This window comes from Idiotropiscis lumnitzeri, chromosome 20 (assembly GCF_059441095.1).
Source record: "Idiotropiscis lumnitzeri isolate Australia: NSW breed Sydney's pygmy pipehorse chromosome 20, RoL_Ilum_1.0, whole genome shotgun sequence".
Taxonomy (NCBI): domain Eukaryota; kingdom Metazoa; phylum Chordata; class Actinopteri; order Syngnathiformes; family Syngnathidae; genus Idiotropiscis; species Idiotropiscis lumnitzeri.
In genome coordinates, this window is record NC_142410.1 from 4175455 (window position 1) to 4191765 (window position 16311).

General features: G+C 39.4%; 1 protein-coding gene across 6 annotated transcripts in view; it reads right to left on the minus strand.

Annotated features, from left to right (window-relative positions):
* The window catches only part of rbfox3a (RNA binding fox-1 homolog 3a), a 286766-nt gene that overhangs the window by 197435 nt on the left and 73020 nt on the right, over window positions 1–16311 (minus strand). For 4 of the 6 annotated variants that reach the window (XM_088284866.1, XM_088284868.1, XM_088284865.1 and 1 more), the window contains one exon: window positions 13230–13283. The exons of the other annotated variants lie outside the window; for them this stretch is intronic. The gene's annotated coding sequence lies outside the window, so the exon portion shown is untranslated. The remainder of the gene's footprint in view (window positions 1–13229; window positions 13284–16311) is intronic. 6 annotated transcript variants of the gene reach the window in all.

Below are 16311 nucleotides of genomic sequence, written 5' to 3' on the forward strand. Positions count from 1 at the left end.
TCTTTCAATCATTTTGGAGGATGGGAATTTCAGCTTGTGAAACTCACAGAGATTCTCTGAGGAAATCAGAATTTCTATTTTAAGTTGCATTTTAGTGAAAACACTGATGGCTATACGTACTGTACGCCGCTTCACTGAGTTCCATTTAATCTGCTGTGACAAAGCATAAAGGCAGACACCAAAGGAAGGTGATATTAATGAGCAGTCTGGCTCAACCCTGTCAAGCTGCAGACCAGGAAGGGGAGGTTGGGGTGTAATTGCCTTGCTTTACAAACATCAGAGAGGCGGACAGGTCGGCGAGATATTAAGATGAAGAAAGGATGGGCGCAACTTGTTCCAGAAAAAAAAAAAAAAGCAAGACAGTGAGAATAATGAAAACAAGAAGAAAGAGCGGTAGGCGGACAGTGAAGGACGTGAGAAGGCTTCCATGCTAAGCAGCGCAGATCAGAGCCTTCTATTCTCAGAGCAAAACAATCGTAGACAATCAACTGACTAAGTGATGAGCAAGCACTATCTTGAGCTGGAGGACGTGAAGAGAAACAATGAGGAGAGGTAAGACGCTTATTTACGTCCTCTTTTTGTCTATGGCCTCAAGCTAATAAACCTTTCTTCTTTCCATTCAACCCAGACACACGACATCAGAGGAATCTCCCAACTGATTTGTTTGAATCGTAAACTGAGGGATTGAGGAAAGTTAGGAAGTAAAAGTATGAGATCCCTGCAGACAGCAGCCATCTTTCAGCCCGTTGAAAGGAACTAATTGAATTCAAATTATTATTCTCATCTTCGTATGCCGAGAGACTCATTCAATGGCTCGATCGGTATATGCCACTCCACAAAACGCATCGCTAAGGACACCCCCATTGCTGCGCCAGGCAACTCCAGCTTGGCGGTGTATCAAGGTAGAACAGTCTGCCAGGTGGGCGAACACGAGCAGCAAGACTTGCTCACAAAATAAGATCTTGGTTTGCTTTAATAATAAAAATAATAATAATTAATTAAAAAAAAAAGCTTTGCCATCATCAAAATTTAAGTTCCCTCAATAAAAGTGGACATATAGGGCTTAATATCCGTGTCAAGGGCAAATCTGGCTCGTAGTGCAGTCAAACGAAGGGGCGGGCTACACTAAGTTTTGGAATCGTCGCAGACGTTCCTTGGCGCCGTTACAAATGGGTAGTTGCGCCATTGTGGGGGTGAACACAGACGATTTGCTTCACCGCTAATCAGTCCCTTTAAAATCAGGACGCAAGAGACGCACAGTCCTTGACATGCCGGAAGCATAAACTGATTTGCTCACGTCCATGCAGGGGGTCAAAGCACACAAAGTACATTCATAAGGCCTGCATGGGGGAGGCACGTTGTAGTCAATAAAATAAATAAATAAATCGCATTTTAAGGTTGATACCAATTTTGTTTCTTTTGGATTGTTTTTGGGGTAGTGTACGACTTCATTTTCAATACATAATTCATTAAAAACTCTGCCCGCGCTTGTGCTGGAGGTCGTCTCTCGTATCGAGTGATACTATCAACCTCCAACTGAAACCTAAAATTGGCGTCTCAAGATAAGATTATTTTGGACAGACATATAAACTTTACTGAGTGTCATCCAAAATGTATTTAATAATTAAATCTAATATAATTAAATGTAATCTAATATATATATATCTATATATATATCTATATATATATATATCTACATATATATATATATATATATATATATATATATATATATATATATATATATATATATATATATATAATATATAGTTATATTTGCTTGATAAAAATCTGCTAAAAACTTCCAAACTGGAATCAACTGTGTGTGTGCCCACAAGTCCATCAATTCAAAATTGTAATATGCCTCTTATGGCAAAAGAGGGACCATTTCCTCATCATCCCCTGTGCGAAAAAAAAAAAAATGTGTTTATACACAGACAAACACACCTTCAGATGAAAAGGCCATGCGCTGCTTTCGATTTGATTTGTATTTGAAAATGCATTTCCCCCCCCTCGCGCTGGCCTTAAATCCCTCCCCTGGGCTAGGAGATAGTGCAGGTAAAGCCACTGTGGACAAGCAAATAAGAGCTGAATTGCTAAAACTGCTTCTGTTGCTCTGTTGCCGTATTCATGGAGTGTGCGGGACGCAGTATGGGCAGGGAGGCTTTCGAAGGTCGCCAGTGAAAGTAATTTAAAATCCCTGAAGGTGTCTCTCAATGAATGTCAATAGAAAGCATAATGCTGCTTTCATTCGGCACTTTCAGATGTAGAATGAAGGCGGGAGGGTGTAAAATGAAAAAAAAAAAACCCAGACCTGACTGGTAAACATTCCTGCTGAATGTAGCGAGCAACATGGGACCTAGTATTTACAATGTCTAACACTCTTCTGACACCTGAGCAGAGGATTAGTCAAGACCTCCTCTCCCCTTTGCACCATCAATATATTCTCTGCTCCCATTGCACTTTTCAAACCACAAAAAAAGCATATAGAACATCCATCCATTCATCTATAGCTTATTCTATTCAAGGGTCATGTGTTAGAAAGTGCCTATCTCAGCTGACTTTGACCGAGAGATGCGGTACACCTTGGACCAGTCGTGGGCAAACTACGGCCCGGGGGCCACATGAGGACCGTTAAACGTATTAATCCGGCCCGCCAAACTTGAAAAAATTAAATGAATAAACCTTGTTAATGTTTTATTTTCTAATTACCCTGGTTTTTCAAAGGCATATATATTGTTGTAATGCTTTTGTTCATTTTCATTTAAAATTAAAAGCTATTTTTTTTTATCCAATTAGGTGACGTTACCAAAACACTCCATCCATCTGCTCCTGGTCTGGCCCCTCTATCAAACCACCAATCAAAATGTTTGCCCACCCCTGCCTTGGACGGACTCACAGGACTCAACAACCACTCACAAGTCTCAAAGGTAACTACACAGAATATGTTTTTTTTGTAGTGATGGTAAAATGAAGCTTCATGAAGCACTTGCGGTCAGTCTTTTTGCGCCTCTCAATGGCACTCTTGGTTTATAGATGCAGTGGAAATGTAATCAATTTCAACTGCACTAGCCTTTGTTTTCAAATCAAGAGCACCATCTAGAGGAGTAAAAAATATCACAATGGCTTCATGAAGCTTCATTTTCTTGTCACTTTTGTTGTGTTGTAATAGATTATAGTGTAAATGGAAATTCACTACAGTAGGTGGCAGCGGTGCGCTCATCAGAGTGTGCGCAGGGTGCATTTTTTTTTAATTTTTTTTTTATTTTTGGGGAACCGGGCATGTATGCACACAGAGCTGGAGCTATGAAGCGCAACATACAATGAGACACCATGGGGAAATATTTAAATAGGATGAAAAGAAAAGCGGTTGTAATTTGTTCTATATTTCTCTCTTTTTAACCACAAATAATTGAGAAGCACTGCATTAAATCTATCAAAACATTCCTAACACATCTGCGTAAGCGCAACAACATTTTAAGGGGCTGTTTGGAAAGAACAAATCATTACTCAGACTCAGCCCGTTAACTTTATCGTCACGCACCTCCTTAATATTCTTGTAATCAGGCTAATACCAACTGCAACTCAAGTGCAACAGTTCAGAAACATGCCATTTGTTTCAAATAAGTATTCATGTTATTCCACAACACATTCAACAGAATGTGTTGGTCAGCAAGATAGAAAAAAAAAAAAAACCACAATTGCAAATGAAAAATAACCTCTATTAATCATTGTAAGTAAAAGGCTGGTAAATTAATTTCTCAGAGAAAACCCATATCGCAGAACATGAGTAAGGAAATTACCCTCATAGTCCACAAGTCAGCATTGAAAGTTTGTGCGTGTGCGTGTGCGTTGCAGTTTTGATTAAATTGAATAGGCGTGCTGGGATAAATGAAGTGAAGAGTTGGACTGTACAGAGCTGACATGTATTAATGACCACAATAGAACGGAGAGACATTGCTAATAACCCATTCAGTGCTAGCAGACATTGCGAGGAGCATGAATGACTTCTGGGAAGTATTCCGACATTTGCCTCCGATGATGCAGGGTCCATAAGAGAGGGGTGAATTCATAAGTTCAATGACACATGTAGTAGAATTTGGTAGCAGGATGCTTTTCTTTTGGTAAATCCTGTTAAAAGATAACAACAACATAGCTTGCTTCGCCACATTTATGCTTCGAAAAAAAAAAACACGAGCGGCCTTAATCCATCTCAGGCTTTTCAGCCATTGGGGTTTAATGTAAACATTGTGATAATGCAATCAGCCTCAGTCCTCTGCATCCTTCTCTCCGTCACTCGGTTCACCTTTTTTTTTTCTTCTCCTTCTCCTTGCTACAGGGCCAGATAATGAAATACATAAATGCAACATGTATTTCTTTTTTTTTTTTTTTTTTTGGGAGACAGTGGGCCATGTTCCTCCCCTCTTCTATTCTACCTTTGATGTCAGTGTGCGTTTCGCTCCAAAACAAAATGCAGAACAGCCGATGAATAATGGAGCCAGGCGCCAAACAGCCACCTTCTAATCTCAGCAGGCCTGCAGCAGAGTGCTTCAAAGCTTTATGAGCTCGCGACGCCGCTTCCAAACGACGCCACAATGATCGGCGGCTGTACAGTCACAACGGCGGCGTGGGGTGAAAGCGAGTGACCCGGCTACCGCAACCACTTCATGAGGCCGTCACAACAGAATTATAATGACGGATTTGGTCCACTGTCGGAATAACTATCACGCGGTCTCGCATCTTTCATTGGAGGTTTGCTGAGAAATTAAATTGAAATGAACACGACAAAATGATGAATAAGTCATTTTTAAATTAAAAAGTCAACGGTAACAGTTTGTTCAAGTTAATTTAAATAGAGGATGGTTAACAAAAAAAGTTTCAATCTCTACATTACTTATTAAATCACTCAAGTTGACTGAACCTGATTTTCTTTCACAGGTCGCATAAAATGTCATGCAGACCAGATCCGGCCCCAGGGCATTTCTTTTGACACCGGTGTGGTATGTGGATGAACATCCTGGTAGGATCAAAGCCGACAATGTGCTTATCATGCAATCAGGGCTAATTTTCTCATATTGAAAGAAGGGAAGGAATAAGATGGTTGCGCGTATGCGCTTCCATTAGGCTAATCATGCACAACGCCAATCTTCAAGACATTATTTCATTAAACAACGCCTTGTGCAGTCTTGGTTTGCAATAAACACTGCCAAGGGGTATCTGATTGACAGGGCCGGAACGATAAACGGCGTCGTCGAGCTTGGCTGTTTGTTCGAAGAAACAGCAACTGACTGGCTCCTTTACGTCGGCCGTTCTTCTTTGACCCTTTTTAGTGATTGCTTTACATCCCTCCGTTATTTCCTTCTCATTCGCTGCGAGCTTCTCCAACATGAGATCAGATTCAAGTCTTTGAGGGAAACGCAACGTGGATTTCTAATGAGGGAGATTGTATAACTGTAAATACAAAAAAATTATATTTTTAAGTGTAAAAGGTAATTGACCAGTAATTAACCACTTCTTCCGATCCATTTTCTTTAGAGTCTGGACAATTGAGAGTTCAATTAACTTTATGTGCTTGTTTTTGGAATGTGGGCGGAAACTCCAAACAAGAAGGCTGGAGTTGAGGTTCAAACCTGAACGTATCAAGTGAATAGTCAAAATCTTCAACTTCCAATTCTTTTAACGCTGCAGAATAGTATGACGTGTGCGATTAGGAAACGCGATTAATGATCACAAGATCCCAAAGCGCCACATTTCTCTTCAACTCAGAAACTGTCATATTTCAGTCAGTTTGACTCCATAAGCATCCTGTCATCGTATTTTAGCACATTAACCTAAAAAAAGTTTCTGAATCATGTGAAAGTTAATGTAGAATAAATGAGGTATTTTTACTGACAGTGCTTAACTCATAAGCCTGAAGTGGAGGAATTGTTTATAGTCTACTCACTTCATTTTTTTCCCCCTTTCCCTCTCTGGAGAAAAGGATACAGCTTACGGTAATGGACAATTTTTGGGAGTGTGTTTTCTTGCGAATCTTAATCGACCACTTTCTCACAATTTATTTGCTTCTTGTCTCTGTCGTTATATTTTCTCTCTCGTGCTTCCACTTGTTATTTCTTGTCGACCCATGTCCCCTAATTCAAGAAAAAGAAAAAAAAAAAAACGGGAATCAAGTGCATTCATCCCAAAAGCCTTGTATGGAAAGCTGAGATTTGGACAGGCTGACTTTGCTGATTTTGCGTAGTGCAAAAGGGCGATATTAGGCAATTAGAAAGGGTAAAGGAATGACGAAAAAAATCAAAAATCAAACAGCAAAAAAACAAAACAAAACAAATCCAGGCTTTTTCTCTTATTGTTTTGTACGCGCGAAAGGTTACTACCATTTAAGGTTCGCTGGAAATTGCGACCTATATGAGATTTTTTTTTTTTGCCCATATGCGGCCTGAATCGAATTTTATTTACAACGGTCTGAACGGCTTGATTTTGATTTAGTTAATTATTAATTTATTCTTTTTTTTTTATTTATTTACTGATTATTATTATTATTTTATTTTCTATTTATTTATTTTTTTTTGTTTTTTTTGTTTTTTTAAATCTGACCTGGGTGATACGCCCGTGGCCTCAACACGCTGGACCACATTTACATCCGTAAATACAAAGTTGGTGTGGTGTTGTCTCTTTTCTGCACATGCGGGTCGTTTTGGGTCGAGATTTAGGTGGTATTAAAGCGTTAATTCTGATTCACGCGGAAAGTCGTGCTACGTCGTCGCCTGCGAGAGAATGGAAGCCGTTCATAACCCGAGACCGCCTTTATGGTACGTTTTTTTCTAATGATAGTGGATATACTAATAAATAAAATTTGCTAAATAAAACATGTTGTATCCAACTTGTCAAATCAAGCAGCAGCAGCAGCATGTGAATGACTTCGTTAAGATTTTTACAACCTTAACCTTTTATGAGATAATTTCTAAGAGACATTTCCAAAGCACTTTGTAGCCTCTTGCCTGACTTAAAGCTAACCAATGTCTCAAATGTGTTTTTTTTTTTTTTTATGATTGGTTTGAGTAGGGGCGGAGGGGCATGAGTGCTAAATGCCTTACTTCCCCAGGAAGAGTTAAGTGTTTTCAAAAGTATCCTGCAGCGTCAACACTGGCACTACTGGCTTAGCTTCATTACCATAAAGAAATTTTGCTGCGGAGATTCTAACAGCAACAAAATGGTGAACAGATGAGAGCAAAAGTGAGGAGTGAGTGAGACGGATGAAGCCGAAGAAAGAAGGATGGATGAGAGGATGAAACAAATGCAATAACACGGATTGTACTGCTGCGTACAGTATGCAAGACGCATAACAGATGCAACAATTGCATTTTAAATAGCCCACACCTGCTCAAAGATTGAGTTGGAATATAGTTTACGACATGCTTTTGCACCAACAAGCCACAGGGTTTGAAGTGTTTTTCCCGCACACTTATTTAGACTCTGCCTCATTTCCCTCGGCCAATTTACATCTACACAACACAGAGAATACCTCTCATGTCCTCCTCAGGAGAAGTGCTACTTTTTTCTCCTCCAGGTGTTTTGCTCTGGAAAAGGGCTTCTACTCCATAAATCCTGTATCACAAATCATTCAATTTCACCAAATGTTATGTTTTTTTCCCCTCAGGAAATTATGTCACACTTATTCAGTCTTAGCACTCGGGAAATTCTGATCCTGATATGTTTCTGTTCCATAATTAGGGCAAGTCATCCTCCCAAAATTATTTATATATTTTAAGCACCCTCACTCTGATTAACATTGCGACTGTGGAATAAGACTTAAGCTTTTGTACATTTCAGATGGCGGCCAATTTGTCATTTGCTGTTGACTGAAAATTACATTCGGGATCAGCTAACAACCAGTAATGGCTCAGCTCCAGAAAGCAGGAGCGACACGATTGGTCATGAGCCCTGTGCAACTGTGATGTCATTTTCAGTCAACAAAAGTGACAAAATGGCCACTCCCTGAGATGTAAAAAAAAAAAAACAGGTGGATTTTGCTGCTTAGCTCATATTCCACAAATGCAATAATCAGAATGTCGTATTTTGACTAGAGAAGGCACATAGAACATTTAACTTTTTGGGGTTGACCTCCCCTTTAACAAATTGAAAAAAGCCTGACACACAGAACAAATTGCCCAATATTGTTTGACTAATGCAAAAAAAAAAAAAAACTCATAGCAACACGAAGCAAATACTTTATATTATGTTCACTTTACACAGACTTTAAGAGCTTTTCCAGGTGAATAGAAGCAATATAGCTGAATACCCTATACCTGGCAAAAAAATAAATGTATGGGCAGGCACAAATGGGAAAAGCAGGCCTCCAAAAAACTTCCAACCATATCTTAAAGAATGTGCAGCTCTCTCAATGAAATTATTGTGAATGTACAGGACTTATGTCCCGTGGGAACAACTAATGGCGCACAAAACTGCAAATGCCATACGACAGCTAACTTTAATGGCCGTTTCCACAGCTGCCATATTGACAGGCTCAAATAATAAATAGGACGTACAGAATACACGAATCAGGATTGGACGAAGAAAAAAAGTGTTTGTGGAGGAGAAAAACAAGACTTTGTTTTTCCAACACCACCTTCCCAGCCTTCTTGGATGGTTGCTGTTCAGTATAAACGGCACTAACGATCACCGCCTTCGGTGACAGCAAGTACATATCGCCGGCGCTGGACCGAAACCTCTTGAGTCACAATTTTGTCAATTTCACTTTTTTTTTTTTTTTTTTTTTTTTCAAAAACTCTATACTATTGTTTAGGCACATGTGTGTGGTGATATTTTTACAAATTACAGATCATTATAGAGAACTGAAAAAGGGCCAGCAATATGTAAATGGTGAAATGCTTGGATGGCAGAATTTTATTTTTTATTTTATTTTTTTAACGGCATGATTTGTAATAATAATTCATTTTATTTATAGGCACCTTTCAGGACACTCAAGGTCACATCCAACATTTTAAAGGGAGGAGGACAAAATAAAGCAGACCCAATACATGTCTAAGTAATTCTAATATGGTTAATGTACTTTGTTACGACCAACCGTGTAACAATACAACACCAGAGAAATAATATAGCTCTCATTTGTATTTAAAATAACGCGCGAAAGCATTTAACTCAGCTAAGCCTAAATGTTAAGAGCAGGTCGAAAGTGAGCCAGACGACAACGACGCATCAATCACAGATTTGCCGCCTTGTAGTCAAAGAGTGATCGTTTCCATCAGGAGCAAAGCGCTGACCTTGTCTGCGTGTGGATTCCGACCTACAGAGATGTACAGCCTGGATGATATCGCAGGCACTACCAACTCACACACAGACTCCACACAGGACTGATAATGGATTCCATTTGAATGATGGCTGGGGACATCAGACGCAGTCGGGGGGGAGTGTTGGGTTAGTACTAAGGGAACGCGGCGCAGGAACGACAAAGACGGACGGGTGTGTTACTTTCGCAGACACGTTCAGGTTGATATCAAAGTGGGTGTCACGGGCAGAACACAGATTTCACATTGGGATGAATCGAATTTAGCTGTGGCAAGGATCGTCATTGATGTTAAACGTTATCGGTTGTTCTTCAGCAAATATCAGGAAATGGGAATCAATCATATATTATTGATGTTCAATAAAGAGTTTGGCTTGGGGAAACCTCTTAAATTAGGGCTGAAAGTCTAAACTTATCTTTAAACTGAATTCCTAAAGCTGCATACTGAAATATTCCCGCAATACATTACAAGTATCTACTCTTGCCTGTCTCCCAGTGGAGTTTTTTTTTTTTGCATTAGCCCGAAAGCTACAGTCAGAAATCTTCCCATTCTCAATCCATTGAATTCTTTCATTTCAAACATCCCACAACAGCAAAAATCCCATCGGTACAGTCGGCTCCATTTTGCGGGTAGCTTTAATAGACATACACCTGACAGATATGTTTGAGGAACATCCACCCCGCCCCGGGGGGGCATCTGAGCAGTTATGAGTTATTTATTTGCAGTCACGTTGCTCATTATGGAATCAGAAGATTGATTTCAAGTACAGATGGCGCAGCTGAAGGAGCTGCATATTTCAGCAACAAGGATATTCCAGGCGCCATGGTTTTGGAGGGCTGTCCTATGATTTTTTTTTTTTTTTTTTCAAAATGCAAATGGATTTCAAACTGAGCGTTGACTCGCCAGATACAGTCGACCCATACACACAACATATATATATAGAAGATGGTATTAAAAAGCAGCCAACTACATTTAAATTAAAATAAGCGTCACATGTTGCCGTTTTGCATGGCGTTACATCAGGCCTTGTTATAAAAGCACCCGCGCACACCCACAAACACACATTGCACCCAACTCTGATGACTTCTTGCCCGGATGTTTTATCACTTTCTGTCTCAATCTGTGTCTGTTTGATTGTCTCTGTGGCACAGGTTATCTGCCTGTTAGTTCCACTTTTTTTCCCCCCCGTTTCATGCCGCAACCGTTGCGCAATGCGTTGCTGAAGTGCATTTCGACGTGTTGGCAAATTAGAAACGCAGGCGATGCTGGTGTGTCATATTGCTTTTGAAATATTTATCACAAGAGAGTTCTTTGTAAAAACCTCTTTAATGAAGGCTTGCAGTTCATTTCACTCCGCTGCCTCCTCAACCGCGTACATCTGAACTATGAAAAGAGCAGCATTGACATCTGTTTGCATCTATTATGGTTCCCAGTGACGTATTTACCGTTGCAACTATAAAGTATATTTTTAATATAGCATTACTGAGATCATACGAACACCCCGGCATATCTGACAATTTGATGGCTGAAAGTCGACTAAACTTTATGGGCGTCTCAGCACTGGCATAGGTAGTAAAGTGTGATTTGGGGGAATTTGATCCATGTGCAGGCAGACACACATGGACACGTGCTATCGGGCCAACTTCGTCATCCACTCACTGTATTCTGTTTCGAGTTATTATGCATGGACTCCAGAAAATCAGTTTCTCCTATCATGGGAAGGATGATGCCGACTGATTTGAAAGGCAAAGTCGGCTGTGTTCACAATGTTCAAAATGCTTGTCTTAAACTGCGTCACACTCTGTGGAAATACTAAAACAAAGTTGAGTCTGCCCCTGCGCAGATTTTGATGGCACCTCATTGCAGACTTACGCTGGTTATGAAAATAGATCCCTAAATGTCATATCAGGGATAGAATGTATTCATTTTTAAATAAACTACATAATTTGACAACTTAATTTCAAAATGCAACGGGCTTTTGTGCGTATCTTGCTGTAAATATTTTTTATTTACATTAATGAAGTTCTCTCGATTCTTCTTGACTTAACTGGACAATATAAAAACGTCATCCAGCATGTCCCATATGTGAAGCAGTGCTGCTCTCTTTTTTTTAGTCTTGAGAATGAACCTCTCGTCCCCTATGTCTGAGTGTGATATTAGTACTCAACATTATTTTTTTTTTCTTCATATTTATGATTTTTGGTATTTACCTCGATTAAATTATGGTCATTTTAAGAGTCACAATCCGCAAATAAGAAGTAAACTATCTTTTCAGTTTTCAAATTGTACTCATGCATGCACCTTCATATCTTATCAAAATAGCGGCAAAACAAACGCTTGATGGTACAGTTTCTATTCTCACTCTGGGTTTTCTTCGTGGTTGGCAGCAAAAAATAAATAAATAAATAAATCTTGAATCATACTCTAAAGAAGAGCACGTCAAGGATATCATAGAATACATAATAGTAGCATATCTAAGTTTATACATTTATCTCACACTGCTATGCTACAATCACTGCATTAGTCTCCACAGGCGTCGAAATGAGCAAATCACAGTAATGAGAAAATTGCAACCTCAAAATGTATCACGTTGGAAGCAAAAGACCACATGCTGCTCGGAACATATTTTAAGAGTGTGGGCTTTTGTTTTTTTGTTTTTTTATATGATGTAAAACACCACAAGACACTTTGAAAAACGGAGAAATGTCTTGTTTTCAATGTGGCGCAATTCCCTGCACAGCAGCAGCTCAAAGACCTGAAATTAATGGGGTTTGGTTTGTTTGAGTGTTGTGACCTCGGGCTGTGTTCAATACAACCCCACGGTTCCACTCTCGCTAATGAGGGAAAGGCTATTCATTTCAAGGTGAGTCAGAGAATGAAATGATAATGCCCCCCAAAAAAAACATCGCTCTCAAAAAATAAATTGCTGTGAGAGATCTCAAGGCCAGATACTTTCTTAGAGAATACACACCTTGCTGTCCCCTCAGTCACCACATACAGTCGAGAGTTCATTCTCATATCAGAAGGTAATTTATTGACTTCAAGTGAAATTTTATTTTGGAAGGGAAACGCAGCAAAAATACATGATGAGGACAACTGTAGATGTCGGATGATGAAACCTCGCCAACAGAGCAGATTTGCTTTGTGTCTGAGCAGCTTTATACCAGGGGCGGAGCTACAAACTGGCCAGGGGTGGCTAAGGCCACAACCATACCGGGGGAAAAGTTAAATACGGGGAATATTTTTATTCCATTTTCACATGGATATTCTTAGACTGCTTGATACTCGCTGTTTTTTTTATTGCACCATCCGATATAAAATTGACCAATCTTGCACACACACACATTCATACAGGCGAGAAAAAAAATCTAAGCAAAAGCAAAATTCAGAATTGCAAAGAATTAAGGCACTTTTGCGTCACTGTACATTTTAGATTGAAATGAATGAGACTGATTTCATTTGAACGAATGAGCCATTGCGTGCTGTATGCAGAATGGCGTCAGCCGTCTGACCACTCTGATTGGCTGTTAGCTAGCGAATCAGTGCCTGAGAGTGAAGCGCAATATGAGATAGTACACACAGGCAAATCCAGTGCAAAAAAAAAAAAAGTCATTATTTAATAAATTAAGGTAAGCGCGATGGGAATTGTTCTGGATATGTGTGAATTTTATTTCAAGAAACCTTGACTGTGGATGGTATGATAACGGATAAGATGTTAACCCAGTACTTACTTTGAATAATACTTTCTAATTCAGCATGGAATTAAGATAATGTGCTGCTAGAGCAAGTGTAGAAACCTGTTATGGTCCTAAACATTTATGCAAAAATTGATGAAACAAAAAAAAAATTATTTGATATGCACTTTTGTCATTCATAAGCCTACAAAAGTAGAGTTGCTGTCAAGAGCTCAGTGGTACTTACTGAATGATGTCAGTGAGCTGGACAAGTCTTAATCTGTCTTCATTTAATGAAAACCTATGAAAAAAAAACAAAGGCAAACTATTGAGTATACTTATTTTGCGGTTTAATACATCAATGCATTTTTAGTCGTTCATTTACTTATTGACACAACGCAACCATTTCATCGGTCAACCATCGTCACCTTCACGAAACCAAAACAAATAAACGCTTTAGAAAGGTTCTGCCGATAGTTAGAAGTTGTCGCAATTTTTCCCAATCACCGCATCACTTGCTGGCTTTTAATTTGATCACTTGCATGCTTACTCTCTCTCTCCGCTGTCTGTCAGCTGTCAGACATCCATTAATTTATCTACCAAGAAAATATGATGCTGCTAACTATTAACAAGAGAACCATCAAGGTGCCCTTGACTAATGAGCACTTGCTTGGCCCTATTAAGAGTGTAAACATTTCCAAAAAAGTGAATGAGGTGCGTTGAGAATAATGGTAAAAGTGAATATGCAGAGTGAAACTTTAAAGAACAAGCAAGCAAGGCACAACACTGTTGATGCCTACGACTACTTTTGGAATTTAACCAGACGGGTCAAACGCAATGACCTGAGGAGCAGAAGAATTGTTATGATTAGAAAATGGAATAACAATCAAAGACACTGTAAACCACAAGATCACATTGCAGAGAAAACAAAAACTCCAACTGTCATGAGTTTTTGAGTTGCTCGTGGGGATGTTGCAATGCATCGATTGCATACAAGCGGGTAGCCACGAAATGGCTTCTTTATAATTCATAAATGTTGCTGCAATCATATGAGTTGTTATTGTATTGGATTTTGCCTAGTCAAGTTGACGACTGGAGTCCTGACAAAGCAATGGGGCTATATAATTTGACTTTATTCCACTGCTTCCTTAAGGTTTCTTGTCAACAGATACGCAGATTCAAATCTGCAAATATTTAAAATTACAGACGCAATCCTGTGACATCAAAGTGGCTGAGGACAAAGCGGTGACCAAATAGACGCGAGATGGAAAGATAGCTTGGATCAGATGTGGGAAATCTACGGCCCGGGGGCCACATGTGGCCCGTTAAACGTTTTAATCCGGCCCGCCGAACTAGAAAATATTTAAATGAATAGACATTGTTAATGTTTTACTTTCTAAATACTGTGGTGAGTCAAAGACATATTTTGTTGTCATGCTTTTGTTTTGTTGTTGTTTTATTTGCTTTTTCAGTGAAAACAAGACATTTGACTTTCATATATGGACAGCCTCAAACAAAACAACGTGCGTAAATAATCTCACTTTATAGGCCTAAATTGCTTTCAACTTTTGCATTTTGAGTCATTGAAATGACAATTAACTGACCAGGCAAACGATTTAATGGACTTTATATCCTGCAAACTTCCTCGTCACTTTAAGGTCAATGTAATAGCTCTTTGGGTACGTATAAATTAATAGAGAATATCATCGCAATGAACAGGGCACTTCAATTACTCTACTGACATTTTCTAGCGTTCGGGAGTATAATTGACTTGCCGTTGTTCATTATGCTGTTAAATGACAAAAAGTCTGAGCATGATACAAGATACATGTGTAGAGTAATTGCGCTTTATTCACGGAACAAACGCATATTGCAAAAATCTGCGAGTAATTGATGCCTAGCTAAGGTTGTATTTGCCACAAGATCGCAGTAAAGCACCATTTGGCCAGAAGCACCTCATATCACTTCCACAAAGTTCATTGGCACTATGATGCCCGCAATATGGTATTAAGTTATTCAATTTAAGTGATTCCAAATAAATTGGTCGATTCTTCTGACCTCTGAACTTCTAATAACCAACCCCTCGGCCAAATTGAGCTTGCGCCGAGCCACTAAACTGTATCCTGGCAACCATCAAGTGCCCAGATCTCTGAGATCTATTGGAGAATATGGTAAATTGAAGGGAAAAAAATGAAATAAAATGTGATCCATTTTTCAGAGTCATTTGTTTCTTTGTAAAACCACAACTACTCTGCTAAGGTCCACATTTGACGAGCCAGATGGGTCCGTGTGGTTGAAAACCGAGATCCCTGGGTTCTAAATCCGGTCCAGCCTTCAAGACTGTGGAGCCCACCAGCAAACAAAAGCAGGCTATGGCGTTCGCTATCCCCTTGAGATTGAAGCCCATACACAAGCACTCATTCACTGCCATGGCATGATTTATTGAAATATTACTCCAACCAAATTAACAAATGACGCGGTCCCATTCCAGGCCTTTTCCTGGCTGTGAATAACACACTGTGGGAATTGATGCAGAGCAGCACCCTGACATAACTCTTATGGATATTAATATTTTCTTTCCCTGCCATTGGTTATTTATTTACCACAGTTCCGATCCACTTTCCCCGAGGTATTGAGACAATCCATCCTGTCAGATTTATGCGGTTAAACAGTGATGGGGGCACCAGAGTTGGACAGTATGCATGTCAGCTGTATATGAGTGTTTTGGGAAGGTAATGAGGCTGTTGCAAAAATGTTATTAGGGGCTTACTGAGGCATTTTGCAGTTTCTGTAGTTGGAAAACCACAAAAGCCACCCATAGCTTCAGAGTGAGGGGGAAAAAAGAAGGTATGAATGTTGATAACTGTTTTTCTTTCCTCTGTTGTCTTTTCCAACTCAGTACTTATTTCCAATGTTGGTGACTTCAATTTCGATTCAGTGGCTCAATTGGCCTGTGACAGTAACTTAAAGGGGAAGACAAGTCAAAAATGTTTTTTTACAATAATGTGTTCTACATGTCCCCTCTTGTCTGGACACGGCATTCTGATTAATATTGTGATTGTGGAATAGGAATTAAGCAGCAAAATCCACCCATTTTTACCCATCCCCGGGGCGGCCATTTTGTGACGAGTGGGGACGCATTATTAGTATTTTTTATTTGACATATTTAGCAATTGCCATCGAAAGGTAAATCAAACAAATGAAACTATGAAAAAAAAAAATTACATTATCGAATGAATAATGACAACATAAATAGGCTACGCCCGACCCATAGCATGCTAGCTTACTACAGTGTGAAGTGACTTGATAAATAAAAGCACGTATCCTTG